This window comes from Salvelinus alpinus, chromosome 26 (genome assembly GCF_045679555.1).
Source record: "Salvelinus alpinus chromosome 26, SLU_Salpinus.1, whole genome shotgun sequence".
NCBI lineage: Eukaryota > Metazoa > Chordata > Actinopteri > Salmoniformes > Salmonidae > Salvelinus > Salvelinus alpinus.
Genome location: NC_092111.1, coordinates 7880770 through 7897380, shown reverse-complemented (window position 1 = coordinate 7897380; position 16611 = coordinate 7880770). Strand labels below are relative to the sequence as shown.

The window sequence follows — 16611 nt, the reverse complement described above, 5'->3', positions numbered from 1 at the left end:
AAACTCACCTGTTTTATATTCTAGTGAGTATACTGGAACCTGGTTTTCTGGACAAACAATCAAGAGATTTCCTGTGGAGTGCAAAATCAAATCAAATGTTATTGATCGTGTACACATACTTTGCAGATGTTATTTTGGGTGTAGCGAAATGCTTATGTTCCTAGCTCCAACAGTGGAGTAATAGGCTACCAAACAATACAAAGCAATACACGCAAATCCCCCAAAATAAAAAGAAAGGAATAAAGAAATTTAAAAATATTACAACGAGCAATGTCAGAGTCTGGAATATGCACAGTGGCGACCCATCCATTTTTGAGCCCCTTTCTGAGGGGGCATATAAGCTGGTGCACGATATCTAAGGAAGTCTTGAGCTATTGCTCGCCTGAGGTAGAGTATCTCATGATAAGCTGTAGACCACACTACATACCGAGAAAGTTTTCATCTGTATCCTTTGTAGCTGTTTACATACCACCACAGTCAGAGGCTGGCACTAAGATAGCATTGAATGAGCTGTATTCCGCCATAAGCAAACAAGAAAACGCTCACCCAGAGGCGGCACTCCTAGTAGCCTGGGACTTTAATGCAGGGAAACTTTAATCCGTTTTACCAAATTTCTATCAGCATGTTTAATGTGCAACCAGAGGAAAAAGAACTCTGGACCACCTTTACTCCACACACAGAGACTCATACAAAGCTCTCCCTCGCCCTCCATTTGGCAAATCTGACCATAATTCCATCCTCCTGATTCCTGCTTACAAGCAAAAATTAAAGCAGGACACACCAGAGACTAGATCAATAAAAAAGTGGTCAGAGGAAGCAGATGCTAAGCAACAGGACTGTTTTGCTAGCACAGACTGGAATATGTTCCGGGATTTCAGTGACCATACGTACATACCCCAACCAGAAGCCAGGGATTACAGGCAGCATCCACACTGAGCTAAAGGCTAGAGCTGCCACTTTCAAGTAGCGGGACTCTAACCCGGAAGCTTATAAGAAATCTCACTACGCCCTCCGACGAACCATCAAACAGGCAAAGCATCAATACAGGACTAAGATCGAATCGTACTACACCGGCTCTGACGCTCGTCGGATGTGGCAGGGCTTGCAAACCATTACAGACTACAAAGGGAAGCACAGCCGAGAGCTGCCAGGTGACACGAGCCTACCAGACAAGCTAAACTACTTCTATGCTCGCTTCGAGGCAAATAACACTGGAACATGTATGAGAGCACCAGCTGTTCCGGAAGACTGTGTGATCACGCTCTCCGCAGCCGATGTGAGTAAGACCTTTAAACAGGTCAACATTTAAACAGGACATGTACTGCGAGCATGCGCTGACCAACTGGCAAGTGTCCTCACTGACATTTTCAACTTCTCCCTGTCCGAGTCTGTAATACCAACATGTTTTAAGCAGACCACCACAGTCCCTGTGTCCAAGGACACTAAGGTAACCTGCCTAAACAACTACTGACCTGTAGCACTCACGTCTGTAGCCATGAAGTGCTCAGTCCCCTCCTGTACTCCCTGTTCACTCATGACTGCATGGCCAGGCACGACTCCAACACCATCATTAAATTTGCCGATGACACACCAGTGGTAGGCCTGATCACCGACAACGATGAGACAGCATATAGGGAGGAGGTCAGAGACCTGGCCATGTGGTGCCAGGACAACAACCTCTCGTTCAACGTGATCAAGACAAAGGAGATGATTGTGGACTATAGGAAAAAGAGGACTGAGCACGCCCCCATTCTCATCGACGGGGCAGCAGTGGACCAGGTTGAGAGCTTCAAGTTCCTTGGTGTCCACATCACCAACAAACTATTATGGTCCAAGCACACCAAGACAGTCGTGAAGAGGGCATGACAAAACCTATTCCTCCTCAGGAGACTGAAAAGATTTGGCATGGGTCCTCAGATCCTCAAAAGGTTCTACAGCTGCACCATCGAGAGCATCCTGACTGGTTGCATCACTGTCTGGTATGGCAACTGCTCGGCCTCCGACCGCAAGGCACTACAGAGGGTAGTGTGAACGGCCCAGTACATCACTGGGGCCAAGCTTCCTGCCATCCAGGAACTCTATACCAGGTGGTGTCAGAGGAAAGCCCTAAAAATTGTCAAATACTTCAGCGACCCTAGTCATTGACTGTTCTCTCTGCTACCGCACGGCAAGCGGAACCGGAGCGCCATGTCTAGGTCCAAGAGGCTTCTAAACAGCTTCTACCCCCAACCAATAAGACTCCTGAACATCTAGTCACATGACTACCCAGACTATTTGCAGTGCCCCCCCCCCCCCCCCCACCTGTCACCCCCTCTTCACACCACTGCTACTCTCTGTTGTCATCTATGCATAGTCACTTTAATAACTCTACCTACATGTACATACTAGCTCAACTAACCGGTGCCCCTGCACATTGACTCTGTATCGGTACCTCCCTGTATATAGTCTTGCTATTGTTATTTTACTGATGCTCTTTAATTACTTATTACTTTTATCTCTTATTCTTATCCATATTTTTTAAAACTTCATTGTTGGTTAGGGGCTCGTAAGTTCACTGTAAGGTTTTGTATTCGGCGCATGTGACGAATAGATTTTGATTTTATTTATTTATACAACGGTTCTGACTTGGTGTAAAGGAAGAACACTATAAGAACGGCCCATTATCTGAATTGTGTCGCTGTACATTTCAAAAGTGCTGAACTAATAGTTCTATTGACTACGTCTGTCCTAGCTCGCTCATTAATGTCTTAATTGAAATGACGGATTGCCTCTTATCCACTTGTCGTCCCCTTAAGCCATAGTTTGTACATCTCAATTGTCAGTAGAAACCACATTTGTTTAAGCAAGTCAGCCATGTTTTTTTTAAAGGCAGTAAACGAGCTTGGCTCCCAGGTGGGTGGGCCTATGCACTCCCAGGCCCACCCATGGTTGCGCCCCTGCCCAGTCATGTGAAAATCATAGATTAGGGGCTAATGAATGTATTTCAATTGACTGATTTCCTGAACTGTAACTCAGTAAAATGGATGCATGTTGCATTTAAGTTAAGTAAATTAAATTGAACCTTTATTTAACTAGGCAAGTCAGTTAAGAAGAAATTCTTATTTACAATGACGGCCTACCCCGGCCAAACCCGGATGATGCTGGGCCAATTGTGAAACGCCCTATGGGACTCCCAATCACAGCCGGATGTGATAAAGATAGGATTCGAACCAGGGACTGTAGTGAAACCTCTTGCACTGCCTTGGACCGCTGTGCCACTCGGGAGCCCATATGAATTGAGTAAAAGAGTGTGTAAACATGATCAAAGTGACCAGTGTTCAATGACTATCTACATAGGGCCGGGTGGTAACAGTGACTCAAGTTTAGGGCAGGATACTGGGCAGAGGCCGACTAGTGGTGATTATTTAACAGTCTGATGGCCTGAAGATAGAAGCTTTTCAGTCTCTCGGTCCCAGCTTTGATATACCTGTCCTCTCTCGGCCTTCTAGATGGTAGCGGGGTGTAAGGTGATGACACAATGAACAGGCAATTATGTACGGTGCAATATGTCTGTCCAATATGAAAAAACGTTCTGTTCTTAAACTGATTGGCCACTCTTTAAGGGGCGCAAAATGAGCAGCGACGCTCATTGGAGTGTAAACTCTGGATTAGGAAACTAGAAGTGCCCCTGAGTAGAATTGACCCAAATTTTACTTCGACTCAACATATAGGCAATTATGTACGGTGCAATATGCATGTCCAATTTTTATTTTTAAACATACTGAACATCGTGCAATAGGAATGTGCTACATAACAATGGGATTTAAATGTGTTTTGTAAAGTTTGTTCTGATAATATTAATTTATTAGCCTAATATTATTATTATTATTATTATTAAATGTTGTTAATGACCTTAGCGGCGTATAGGCCTAATATATTATTATTAACACTAGCATTATAAATAATGTTTTGTTATTTGTATTGCTGATGTTACAATAATAACTATCTAGTAATCATTACTTTTAATGGTGTTATCAATATTGTTATTGTTATAATAAGATTTGTGCTATCAAACCTATTAACTTTTTTTCATTTTTTGATATTGTTAAACAAAATTCCGCTAACATTTCCAACATAAACGTTATGAATTTCGACCATTTGTATAATTTATTACCATCTTCATTGCGGGACTTTTATTTTCAAGGAAAATCGCCGAAGTCACGGCCTTGCTTATTCTTGCTGGCTTCTCAGAGGTCTTGTTTGCAGCGTTTGTGCCTTCACTCGGGAATTAACCTGAACACGATTAATCCAATAATTTCCGTCTCGCCCAGCCATGTCATTGCAAACGATTGGAGTAATATATTTTTACCATGACAAAACACAATATTATCAAAGAACATTAAAATGGGAAATAAATCATGTGCAATTTCGCTTTGCCAATACAAAAATATACGTCCCCCGAACAGAACACCAACCAAAATGTCGACCTTACATGTCAAAGAAGCTAATCATGATTGACCGATTATTATATTTTAATCATGTTGATTGGTTGTTGTAACCATAATGTTGATTGGTTGTTGTAACGATCTTTGTTTTGACAGCTGACTACGGTGGATCTCATTCTCATGTGCAGTGCGGAAAGTTGAATGAATAACTAAAGAGCGCAGCTAACCTAAATGTGAGAATATTTGTAGCTACTTGCACTAATTCCATGTATTATTTCATCACAGTAGTTTTTAATGTATGCCAAATAAAATGCTAAAAGATATGTACGCTGAACGTAAAACAATATGAGTTAGCTTAGCCCCTTGACCATGTCTCTCAGTTCCATTCCATTACACTAAAGTGATGAAATGCGTCTTCTGTATGGAGCAGGGGAAGAGCCCCAACGTTCGGTCTGAACATTACCACTCATCGCTTGCGGTACGGGTTGGGAAGCATAAAGACCTCATCTTTCATATCAGTCAGAAATAATTTTCAAAAGACAACGTTAAATTGATACACACATTTTTAGGGTTAGTGTACCCACACGGCCATATCTCCCTGTTACAGCGCGTATTTTTATGGAAGACAGAGGGACCACCTGTGCTAATTAGCTATCTAGCATGCTCCTAAAGGAAGAAGGCCGCCAGAAACCTGTTGTGAAAAATACTGTTGGCTGCAACGGTGATAAAGTTGGTTAAAACAGTGTACAGCGGTGTAAAAATAGTGAAACTTAAAAAAAATATATATATTTTGATAAAACTAACCGAAATATATTCACGTCACCAAATAATTGATTAAAACACACTGTTTTGCAATGAAACAGTAGCCTCAACAGCACTCGGTAGGGTATTACCATGGTGTAGCCGGAGGACAGCTAGTTTCTATCCTTCTCTGGGTACATTGACTATAATACAAACCTTAAGAGGCTCATCTAGCACTGCAGTGCATAAAATGTGATGAGTAGTTTACTCAAAGAAAGAGAGACAATAGTTTAACAGTTTTGATTTTTTTTATTTATTTTAAAAATGAAGGAGAAGTGCAAGAGAGCTAGCTGTATTTTGTTTTATTTTTTTCACTTTCACTTCAGGTTGTGTAGTGGTTATGATATGAAGGTTTGGCTTGGAATGTTTTTTTTGTCTGATCACAGACAGCTGATGTGTTCTGCACTTAAGTCCACAAGCAGAAGGGAAGCGAAAAGGTGGGGAAAAGGTGAAAGAAGGGAAGGGAAGGGAAGGGAAAAGGTGAGAGAAGGAGAGCGCATAGATGTAAGAAGGAATTATACAATGAGCAAAGTGATCATGCTGTGTGTATGTGGCTGCTATGAAAGTGAACTGTGTTTGCATGTGTTCATTCCACCCATTCTGTTGAAAAACATTTCTTAAACGGAAGCAAATGGAACAAAACGGGGTAAACATACCTGAAATTGTCCAATAAAAACTCATTTACAACTGTTTGATTAATGATTACACCCTAGATCAGCTAGATACAGGCAAGCGTGTGCAAGGTGGTATTGAATTTGTCACTGTTTGTCACCTTAATTACTCAACAACGACAAGACAGCCTACAGAGAGGAGGTGAGGGCACTCGGAGTGTGGTGTCAGGAAAACAACCTCTCACTCAACGTCAACAAAACAAAGGAGATGATTGTGGATTTCAGGAACCGGCAGAGGGAACACCCCCCTATCCACATCGACGGGACAGTAATGGAGTAGGTGGAAAGTTTTAAGTTCCTCGGCGTACACATCACAGACAAACTGAAATGGTCCACCCACACAGACAGTGTGGTGAAGAAGGCACAACAGCACCTTTTCAACCCCAGGAGGCTGAAGAAATTTGGGTTGTCACATAAATACCTGGCAAACTTTTACAGATGCACAATTGAGAGCATGCTGTCGGGCTGTATCACCACCTGGTACAGCAACTGCACCAGCCTCAACCGCAAGGCTCTCCAGAGGGTGGTGCGGTCTGCACAACACATCACCGGGGGCAAACTACCTGCCCTGCAGGACACCTACAGCATCCAATGTCACAGGAAGGCCAAAAATATCATCAAGGACAACAACCACCTGAGCCACTGCCTGTTCACCCTGCTACCATCCAGAAGGCGAGGTCAGTACAGGTGCATCAAAGCTGGGACTGAAACATCTCAAGGCCAACAGACTGTTAAGCAGCAATCACTAACTCAGAGAGGCTGCTGCCTACATACAGACTGAAATCATTGGCCACTTTAATAATTGGATCACTAGTCACTTTAAATAATGCCACTTTAACAATGTTTACATATCTTACATTACTCATCTCCATATGTTTATACTGTATCTTATACCATCTATTGCATCTTGCCTATGCCGCTCGGCCATCGCTCATCCATATATTTCTATGTACATATTCTTATTCCATCCCTTTAGATTTGTGTGTATTAGGTAGTTCTTGTGGAATTGTTAGATTACTTGTTAGATATTACTGCACTGTCGGAACTAGAAGCACACGTATTTCGCTACACTCGCATTACCATCTGCTAAGCATGTGACCAATAAAATTTGATCTGATTTTGATTTAAATTGGTTTACTAACGCGTTAGTTCTATTTCCTATGTTGACTGTGACGTTACTTTAGCTAATATGTTGACAATGATGTAGGCTGTGTGTAGAGGTTAGCAGTTATTATATGGTTTGGCTTGGAAAGATTTTTTCGGCAGGTCACAGACAGCTGACGTGTTGTGCAAGTCCACAAGTGAAGGGAAAAGGTGAGAGGAGAGCGCATAGACGCGAGAAGGAATACAACGTGGCTGCTATGAAAGTGAACTGTGTTTACTTATGATCAGGGGTGTATTCATTCCGCCAATTCTGTTGAAAAACCTTTCTTAAACGGAAGCAAACGGAACAAAACAGGGATAAACATGCCTGAATTTGTCCAATAGAAACTCTCATGAATAATGATTACACCCTAGATCAGCTAGATGCAGGCAAGCGTGTGCAAGGCGGTATTGAATATGTCATCGTCTGTCCATGTGTCACTGTCTGTCACCTCAAATTTGTCTCTCAACCTGTGTACACCTACATTGTAAACTTTCATTCATAGGCTAGGTTCTAGCAACCTCATAATGGGTGCAGGGAAAATTTGAGTATCATGTAGTGGCCTTAACCTATTGATGTTACATTGAGCTGGGTGAAAGGAATATGAATGACAGTCATCCAATATGCTGTAATAGAAAAAAAGCCATGCTCATGAAAAAAAATGTTGCGTCCTCCCTCATCTTAAACAGCACCGACCGCCACTGGTGTGGCTTTTGCATTTGTGAAATGATGTTGATGTGCTATGAAAGTAAAGCGCTTTATGTTTCTAGAACCATATCGCAATTGAGAATCAGTTAACTTTTAGATGGAGTATTTGGCTGTTTTGGCAGCCAGGGCCAGTCTACCTCTGAAATAATATAAGTCCCTTGGACCTTAAGAAATAGGGTAACGGTAATGCTAGCCTCCTTTAAAAGTAGGGACGTCAAACGTTGTCTGCTGCACATACACTGGAGGCTCTAGACTAGATTGCCAGGTTAAATTGTTTGAGAGCATTTTTAAACTCTCCAAATGGGTAAATGAGTGAGAAATATATGTCATTTTTTATTTTATTTATTTTTATTTCACCTTTATTTAACCAGGTAGGCTAGTTGAGAACAAGTTCTCATTTGCAACTGCGACCTGGCCAAGATAAAGCATAGCAGTGTGAACAGACAACACAGAGTTACACATGGAGTAAACAATAAACAAGTCAATAACATGGTAGAAAAAAAGAGAATCTATATACAATGTGTGCAAAAGGCATGAGGTAGGCAATAAATCGAATAATTACAATTTAGCAGATTAACATTGGAGTGATAAATCATCAGATGATCATGTGCAAGAAGAGATACTGGTGTGCAAAAGAGCAGAAAAGTAAATAAATAAAAGCAGTATGGGGGGTGAGGTAGGTAAATTGGGTGGGTAGTTTACAGATGGACTATGTACAGCTGCAGCGATCGGTTAGCTGCTCGGATAGCAGATTTTTAAAGTTGTTGAGGGAGATAAAAGTCTCCAACTTCAGAGATTTTTGCAATTCGTTCCAGTCGCAGGCAGCAGAGAACTGGAAGGAAAGGCGTCCAAATGAGGTTTTAGCTTTAGGGATGATCAGTGAGATACACCTGCTGGAGCGCGTGCTGCGGGTGGGTGTAGCCATCGTGACCAGTGAACTGAGATAAGGCGGCACTTTACCTAGCATAGCCTTGTAGATGACCTGGAGCCAGTGGGTCTGACGACGAACATGTAGCGAGGGCCAGCCGACTAGGGCATACAGGTCGCAGTGGTGGGTCGTATAAGGTGCTTTAGTAACAAAACGAATGGCACTGTGATAAACTGCATCCAGTTTGCTGAGTAGAGTGTTGGAAGCTATTTTGTAGATGACATCGCCGAAGTCGAGGATCGGTAGGATAGTCAGTTTTACTAGGGTAAGTTTGGCGGCGTGAGTGAAGGAGGCTTTGTTGCGGAATAGAAAGCCGATTCTTGATTTGATTTTGGATTGGAGATGTTTGATATGAGTCTGGAAGGAGAGTTTGCAGTCTAGCCAGACACCTAGGTACTTATAGATGTCCGCATATTCTAGGTCGGAACCGTCCAGGGTGGTGATGCTAGTCGGGCGTGCGGGTGCAGGCAGCGAACGGTTGAAAAGCATGCATTTGGTTTTACTAGCGTTTAAGAGCAGTTGGAGGCCACGGAAGGAGTGTTGTATGGCATTGAAGCTCGTTTGGAGGTTAGATAGCACAGTGTCCAAGGAAGGGCCGGAAGTATATAGAATGGTGTCGTCTGCGTAGAGGTGGATCAGGGAATCGCCCGCAGCAAGAGCAACATCATTGATGTATACAGAGAAAAGAGTCGGCCCGAGAATTGAACCCTGTGGTACCCCCATAGAGACTGCCAGAGGACCGGACAACATGCCCTCCGATTTGACACACTGAACTCTGTCTGCAAAGTAGTTGGTGAACCAGGCAAGGCAGTCATTAGAAAAACTGAGGCTACTGAGTCTGCCGATAAGAATATGGTGATTGACAGAGTCGAAAGCCTTGGCCAGGTCGATGAAGACGGCTGCACAGTAATGTCTTTTATCGATGGCGGTTATGATGTCGTTTAGTACCTTGAGCATGCATTGTTAGTGCTGAGCGATTATTGCTTTTTGAGGTCGGTTTGACTTCGGTTCGATTATTATAAAATTATCTTGGGTTTCGATTATTTTAGTTGAATGCTGTAACACAGAATAAAACGGTTAATAAATGTCCCATAATGGTAGTGACTGTCTATTACTGTTTATCACTTATTAACCATCATTTATTCACTTTACTTTAATAAAATATTTCAGTTGTGTATATTACATTTGTTTTATTTGAAGACTTTATTTCATTCCAAGACGTCATCTCTATAAAGCAGCTGCCTACGCTGTCTGACAAAAATCACTATTTTGTAGTTCTTCAAAGTAAATAAGGCATATTATTATGACTGCTGAATAGCAACTATCAATCATTTAGATCATGTATTTTCAAGTAAAGACACCCTGTGAAGCAACAGCTGCTCTCTATATCCCCCTCAAGATTGTACATTCTAATGTCTCTTCAGTAGCTGGCATAAAATTAACACAGACCAGTAGATGCGCAGTGGACTATTGTCATTGTAGTTAATTACCACTTTTTTATGCACTACAACTCCCTACTACATTGCACAGTTCAGGTTGGATCGGATTTATATCTAGAGAAACTGTGCAATATGTCGGTCAATATGTTGGTCAAAAATAACCTACATTTCGGTTAATCGCTCAACCCTTAGGAATTCTATTGAATCTGGTATTGTTGGTAAACATTTTCTCACCCTTATATTCACAATCCTTTCTGTTCTATAGATCACACGATTGTGGCCAGCTCGACAGTCCAACGCTGTGGCGCATCATGGAGGCGGTGGGGCTGAGTCTTCCAGTTCGCCTGCTGGTGACTGCGATCCGGGGGAGTGACGCCTCCGGCTTGCCAGAGGAGCGTCTGTCTCTGGGCACAGCTCTGCTGGCTGCCCTCAGCTCCTCACCACCATCCCTCTACTGCTAGGGCTGCTGGTCGATGGGCCCAAATGAAGCCCGCAGAAACAAGCACCAGGCTAGACAAGAGATGGAACCAGACCAGCCAAGCCAGACTGAACAGTCATCACAGAGCACGAACACTACCAGGAGACTGCAGGAGTCAAAGCACCAGCTCAGGATGCAAAGAGCCCTACAGGCTCTGAGGAAGGTACTGCAGAGAATGGAGCTCCAACTTCCCATTCAACAGTCAAACTGGATGAGGCCTTGGTTACAGACTGTTACCAGGTTCTGATTACAGTGTGTGCTTTACCCTGGGGCCCAAATCAGCTCCTGGCCAGGGGTGCTGTCCCAGCTTTATGTAAAGCCTTGGAGCAGAAACAGAGTCATGAAAAGGGACTACTCCTCCTGAGCGTCCTCCTCACAGGAAAAACCAGAGAGAGCCTGGAGTAAGCACCCAGTCGACCTCCATCTCCTGGCCAGTCTTCCAAGACTTCTGCCAAGCCACTGGCCACACCCAGCTCGATATGTGTGTCCTGGTGCCGCAGTTCCTCCCCTCGCCAGGTGGGACACCAAAGGATACTGACCTAACGCCAACTATGGTCAGTCTGTGGGCGGCCCTGAGGCCCATGCTGCAGGCCAAACTGACACCAGGTAAGTTAGGCACTGTGTTAGTCCTCTCCGCCTGCCTGTTGGACCTGTGCAGCTAGGAGCCTGTGGGGCCACCTAAGTTCTGCTGCCTGCTGGTAAACCGGGCCTGTGTAGAGGTGATGGACTTGGAGGAGCCCCACGATACAGAGCTGAGCCCCCAGTTGCAACAGACGCTCACCGCCTGCTACCGCGTCATGGAGGCGGCCATGGAGCAGGCCTGCAGCAGCCAGGGAGTCGCCCAGCAGAGCGATGCTTAGCCTCACAGAGCCATCACTGGGCTCAGTCTGCAGCAGAGCAGGCAGGTCCTCCGGGTTCTGGGGGAGGCCTTCTCGGCAGTCATCTATCACCTGCAGCAGGTAAGAGAACGAGGCAAACAAGATGCATTCATACTCATTATACACCGCCAGCCAGTGTCTGTAAGAAAGTATAGTTAGTTTAAATTAAAATCATGTTTCCCACAAGATAACTGTGTGTGTGTGTGTGTGTACATTAGACAGTACAGACACACACAGAATTCACAATAGGGTAAATCCATTAGAAATTCAACATTCAGGTGATGAAGTTTCTCAGATTTGACCCATTTTGCATACCCCACCATACCATCAGACATTCATGTCTTCATCTCTGGAAAAGATAAACGGTTAAGTTTGATATAATAAAAAATCTTACAAACAGGGTTGTCATACTACAACTGAACAAAAATATCCATGTAAAGTGTTGGTCCAATGTTTCACGAGCTGGAGTAAAATATCCTAGAAATGTTCCATATGCACAAAAAGCTTATTTCTCTGAATTTGTTTTCACACATTTGTTTATATCCCTGTCAGTGAGAATTTCTCATTTGCCAAGATAATCCATCCACCTGACAGGTGTGGCATATCAAGAAGCTGATTAAACTGCATGATCCTTACACAGGTGCACCTTGTGTTGGGAAAATAAAAGGCCACTCTAAAATGTACAGTTTTTTCACAACACAATGCCACAGAAGTCTCAAGTTGAGGGAGCGTGCCATTGGCATGCTGCCTGCAGTAATGTCCACCAGAGCTGTTCCCAGATAATTGAGTGTGCATTTTTCTACCATAAGCCGCCTCCAACCTTGTTTTAGAGAATTTGGCAGTACGTCCAACCGGCCTCACAACTGTAGACCACGTGTATGGCGTCGTGTGGGCGAGCGGTTTGCTGATATGAACAGAGTGCCCCATGGTGGCTGTGTGGTTATGGTATGGGCAGGCATGAGCCACGGACAACAAACACAATAGCATTTTATTGATGACACTTTGAATGCACAGAGATACCGTGTCAAGATCCTGAGGCTCATTGTCATGCCCTTCATCTGCCGCCATCACCTCATGTTTCAGTATGATAATGCACGGCCCCATGTCACAAGGATCTGTACACAATTCCTGGAAGCTGAAAATGTCCCAGTTCTTCCATGGCCTGCATACTCACCAGACATGTCACCAATTGAGCATGCATGGGATGCTCTGGATCGACGTGTACGACAGAGTTTTCCAGTTCCCGCCAATATCCAGCAACTTCACACAGCCATTGAGGAGTGGGACAACATTCCACAGGGCACAATCAACAGCCTGATCAACTCTATGCGAAGGAGATGTTACACTGCATGAGGCAAATGGTGGTCACATCAGATACTGACTGGTTTTCTGATTCACGTCCCTACCTTTTTGGGGGGTATTTGTGACCAACAGTGGTGGAAAAAGTACCGAATTTTCAAACTTGAGTAAAAGTAAAGATACCTTAATAGAAAATGACTCAAGTGAAAGTCACCCAGTAAAAAACTACTTCAGTGAAAGTCTAAAAGTATTTGGTTTTAAGTATACTTAAGAATATTTTTGCAATTACATTTACTTTTGATACTTAAGTATCATAAGTATAAATAATTTCAAATGTCTTATATTAAGCAAACCAGGCGGCATCATTTTCTTGTTTTTTGAATTTACAGATAGCCAGGGGCATGCTCCAACACTCAGACATCATTTACAAATGATGCATGTGTTTAGTGAGTCCGCCAGATCAGAGGCAGTAGGGATTACCAGGGATGTTCTGTTGACAAGTGTGTGAATTGGACCATTTTCCTGTCCTGCTAAGCATTCAAAATGTAACAAGTACTTTTGGGTGTCAGGGAAAATGTATGGAGTAAAAAGTACATCATTTTCTTTAGGAATATAGTGAAGTAAAAGTTGTCAAAAATATAAAAAGTAAAATACAGATACCCTAAAAAATGACTTAAGTACAAGTATTTTCCTTGGCTACTCCCCTGCAGAGATAGACAAGATTGTCCAGCAATGGCGTGCCATCCATCTTAGTAAATGGAATGAGACAAAAACACACTGGGCTTCTGGAGTGAGATTTGGAAGTTCAGGGATGCAGCTGATATCAACCCGTTTCAAGAACTTGCCACGGCTGCTGTGTCTGTGTTGTCCTTGCCACACTCGAATGCTGAAGTCGAGAGGATATTCAGCCAGATGAGTGTGGTAAAAAGAAAACTTAGAAATCAGATGTCCTTGCAGACCGTTAACTCCATCCTGTACATTCGATATGGACTGAAGCTGTCTGGTGAGGCTTGCTCAGTTGCTGAACCTGCCATAGAGAGCCTTGACCAAAATGACGATGACCCACTCTTTCTGTGAGCCAGCACAGCCTGTGTGTGTGTGGAGGGGGGTCTGGGGGAAAAAACAATTAACCTGAATTAGGGCCAGACTAGTTAACCTAATTTTCTCACATTGCCATTGACAGTTTTTTTCTATTGTCTCTTTTTAGTCCATTTAGATTGTTAATGTGGATTGTACACAAAAAAAAGTATTTTTTTTTATGGTTAAGTGTTCATGTTTTACTGTGACTTGTTGTAGGCTCCTAAGTGGACCATAAGGTTAAAAACCAAACCAAATTAAGAAAACGAAAAAACAAAAAAATGAATTTAAAATAAAAAAATAAGTAACTCCGCCAGAGTGTCTCTTTTGGGTCACTTTTGCCGGTCCCAAGCCCGGATAAAGGAGGAGGATTGGAACAAAGTTCATTTGTAGTTCTAAACATATTTAGGGTGTTTTTTACTCACTTTTTGTCTCTACCACGACATTCCTCTCCTACAGCGTCCATCACAATTACATGCACATGGCCAATTATGCAAATTAGGCGATGACGTCATTTAGCGCCTTTTAGGACAGCCAATAGCTACTTTCCTTACTGAGGAGTTGTCAACACTGCTCCTAAGGTAGGTTGACTGAACACAAAGGAAAGGGACTCTGATTCCTAAAATTGCTCTTGATAACTGCATGCTGGGTTTAGTGCACGCTGTCCTGACAGTCCCAAGCTGTGTGTATTGATCAGGAGTTGACTGCATTTAGGAAACAGAATCTTATGCCACAGCCTCCCTCCATCTCTCTTTTTTCCTGTCTAGGTATCTCCTCCCTGCTCTATGCCACCTCTCTACAGATGACACCCCAAGGAAGGTGTTAATCAACCTGTACACCCTGGCCCTCCTCGTGAACTTCCTAACCCAGGAATGGGGCGACCTGGAGGGGGGAAAGGAAGGCAGCGTTAGCCCGGAACCACAGTATGGAGCCAGTCTGCTTGGCCCTGCTCAACTTTGCTGTCACGGAGCCGTAGCGAGTCAGGTACAAAATAAACACAACACACCGCTGTCCTTGTAGAGACCCAAATGCGCATGTATATATTGTATATCGTATAAGTGTGTATTTTGTAGAGACAGAGATGCACACACATATGTGAAACAAACACGTATAGCATAGTTTCATTGACAGACATGGAGTGATACTGGTGACTAGGTGGGATGGATTTGTGTACACCAAAAGTGGGGTCGTTTTGTGTTGTTGACTATAGAAGATTATGAAAATGAATCTCCCCCTCTCTCAGTAGTAAATCTTTCACTAACTGCAAGTTCACAATAGGTAGCAAAAGATTACAATTTAAATTGTGTGACAGAATCTGTAATGTGTGTTATTTATGCACAATCTTGTTGTCTCTCAGGAAGGACCCTTGTTTCGGAAGCCTTGAGTCACTATTGAGTGAAGCCCTTCCTGTTCTCCTGCACAAGCCCCGCCTCTTGATCCTGGAGGCCGGTCTTTGTACTCTAGGGCTCATGATTGCCAGGCTTAAACCGGCTCCTTAAGGTGAGTTACGTGGCTTTGTTTTTAGATGAATAGGCAAATTTGTCTTTATAGAAATGTTTATTTTTGCAATCGTATAAATGTATGTCAAATACATTCCCTTGAACTTCATTGAAGCCTATCTTCATATTTCTTCTACCATTTTCCAGCTCGGGTTGAAGCAGGCCAGAGGCTGTTCTTCTCAGCCCTGCGGTTCCTCCGTGGTGCCCTGGACTCCAGCTCGGGCCTGGGCCCAGTTTGGGTGAGCCCTGCCTGAGAGGAGTGGTGGGAGGAGGCTGGGGAGCTGTGGAGACTGGGCCAAGGGAGCCTTGGGTAGCATGGGCAATCTGAGGAAATCCCCTACCACAAACTGATGCACTTGTGTAATTAATGATCATGAAGATGAGGGGCAGGAGTTTTTCCTGAGCAGACAACGTATCCTGACCAGGGAAAACTCCTGGCCCTTCAGCCTCTAGAGACCAAGAATATATCAGTGTGTTTAGTAACAGGTTGTATTTGCATTGTCATGCGCTTCCTGATAAACATTTGTTGTTTGTAAGATGGTATGACTGTATATAAGCAGTCTGTTACATGTATGAAAGTAAGTGAAGCATAAAATAAATAATTATTTTGATAAATAGTTCAACTTAAATGTTGATTTCATTTGGAAGAAGAATGTTCCTTCAACAGAGACACGATAGTATGTGCACATTCCAAGCTGTCCTGCTTACTACTGAAATTAAAAACACTTACTGAATGTATGCATAACACCTATGTTCTTCCTGTTTTCTGAAACAGGTGATGCGATTTATGAACTAACTTTACACTACTATACTAATGTAATTGGTATAGTAACTATACTGAGCAAAAATATAAAGGCAACATGCAACAATGTGAAAGATGTTACTGAGTTACAGTTCATATTGTCACGACTTCCGCCGAAGTCGGTCCCTCTCCTTGTTCTGGCGGCGTTCCGCGGTCGACGTCACCGGCTTTCTAGCTACTGCCGATCCACTTTTCATTTTCCATTTGTTTTGTCTTTGTTTCACACACCTGTTTTCAATCCCACAATCACCTGTTCATTATTTAACCCTCTGTTCCCCACATGGTTTTTGTGAGTGATTGTTTGTTGTATTGTGGTCCGTATTTTGTGGCCGTGTATATTACGTGTATATATTTAGATTTTTGAGTAAAAGTGTTTTTATTACTCATATCTGTTGTCCTGTGCCTGACTCATCTCACCAGCCACACACAGACGACGTTACAGAATCACTCACCTAAGAATGGA

At 43.1% G+C, this 16611-nt stretch overlaps 1 pseudogene; it reads left to right on the top strand.

Annotated features, from left to right (window-relative positions):
• The first annotated feature begins 10247 nt into the window (after window positions 1–10247).
• LOC139555395 (neurochondrin-like) lies at window positions 10248–16487 on the top strand (annotated as a pseudogene).
• Window positions 16488–16611: the final 124 nt, after the last annotated feature.